A 2,099-nucleotide genomic window follows, 5' to 3' on the forward strand; every position below is an offset into this window, starting at 1 on the left:
TGACTTCCAAATGGAAACCACATCTTACAGCTGGGTCTAGGCATCACCTCAGATGAACCTCGAAGGCAGCACCTGACACGCGCTGTATGTGGTACAGAAGGGTCACTAGCTACCAGGTCTCTCAGAGCAATCCTCAACCCTACAGCACACTCACTGAAGCTTTCAGAACACCCCAACAAAAGTCTCCCACACATCACTCAGAAGTGGCCCCAATTCACCCATGGGCTTGAGGAAAAGCATTTTAGAATGCTCTGTGCCCACCTGTGCCCCTGGAAGGTGCCTAGGCAGCTGTAAGTTTCCCACTTGGCTCTCCTCCTGCTGAGGCTGCACAAGGTAGCCCCTCCCTTGGGTCTGCACCCTCCGCCGCCCCCCAGGCGGCACACAGATGTCAGCACCCAGTCCCACAGCGAGCCTTGCCTTCCTGCATCAGGTCGTTGGCTCCCTCTTAGCCAGGTCGCCTGGCTCCTCAGGAAGAGCCCAGGTTTGCAGAGGCAGCAATGGCTCCACTGGCCGACGCGGGCAGGGAAGGGGAGGACTAGAAACACCCTCACCCGCCCAGAACCCCGTGCAGTTTCACGAATGACCAGCAGGTCCATGAAGACTTTAGTGCAGAAGGTAAACACAAACACTCTGAGATCACTCGTATAAAATTAACTTGAGGGGCACCTAGTTTAAAGCACTGCTGCACCTTACAGATCTGTCTGGTTCAGAAGGGTGCCCCCTTAGCCACCAAGCAGGGCCGGGACTTGGACCCCAGCGTCCCAACCACCTGTTTCACATCCAGCAACAGACCTAGTCCAAAGTGGCCCCCAGTCAAGGGCTGAGGCAAGGCGAGCCATAGCCAGAACTCCTGGGACCAGCTGTGACCCAGTCACACTAGGCAGAGTCGCACACCCCAACGCCACATGACGCCTGTGTTACTGTGGGGGATCTGGGGGTGACAGGTGTGCGGGAACCGAGATGTGCTTAGGAACCCAGACTGGAGCACAGCTTGTTTAAATGCACTCGCTTCCAGCACCACGCCTCCCTCCCAAACGCTTTACGTGAAGGGAGCAGGAATTACTGTGTCTAGGCTCGTTTAGTAAATTTCAGTCACTGTAACTGGCTGGGAGGGCAAGACTTCAGCATCAGTTTAACATCAGAAAAAGTCACCTATGGTGTCCAAAGCCAGAGTTTTACAACCCTCACACCAGTTACAGCTGATTAAAACACAGGCTAAAGGAAGTAAACTTTTTACATAGTCTCAAAGTACCTTTCGAATAATTACAAAAGATAGACATAAACCTGGCAGGCACCACCTTAAGGCTCAGTCACACCGATGATGGGACAGATATACCCTTAAAGACAGGTCTGTAGTCTTCTCAACTGTTAAGATTAGAACAGAGGCTGGGACAACGCTTGGCAGATACCAAAGCCCTCACCATCCCCAAGGCTTAGCTGCAAGTGCAGTCTCAGGGCGCACCTGGTCTTGTTTCCCACAAAAACACTCCATAGTAGAGCATGGATTATTTTATTGTACACTTTATAAAAAGTCCAAACACACATACCGGCCCTCCCCCCATTAGGTAGGGGGTTCACATCTTTCTTAATGTAGATCTGGCCACCTTCTAAATTAGGCCTTATTACTTGTTCTTATACCCTTAAGATGCTTCTCTTCCCTCAAATATTTATCTCCCAACTACAAAAATGGAGTTGCAAAGGGTGTATATAAAGATATGAGATTTTTCTTGCTCTTGTTATAGTACAACCAACTCAAGGTGCTTAAAGAACCAGGAGAGTAAGAAGGGGAAATTACCTAATGAAGAGATGGAATGTCCCTTACCTGTAACAAGCGGCTGACTCATCTGTTATAATTGGCACCTACCCTAAAGTAACCGGTTTGTAGGGGCATGGGCACAGGGAACAGCGAGGCAGTGTATGCCAGACCACTGCTTACACAGACTCCAGAAGGCGCAAGATTCCCGCACCCTTTCTTAATTACGAAAGACAAATTAGAGGAGAACCCAGTACTTAGATTCTACCCACTCTGAGGTATTAAATGCATAAAGATTAGTTATGTCGAAGTAGCATGCAATAGAAATATTTTTGAACCAACATGG

This window comes from Delphinapterus leucas, chromosome 15 (assembly GCF_059928025.1).
Source record: "Delphinapterus leucas isolate spDelLeu-1000000601 "Yukka" chromosome 15, BTC_Dleu_Yukka2, whole genome shotgun sequence".
Taxonomy (NCBI): domain Eukaryota; kingdom Metazoa; phylum Chordata; class Mammalia; order Artiodactyla; family Monodontidae; genus Delphinapterus; species Delphinapterus leucas.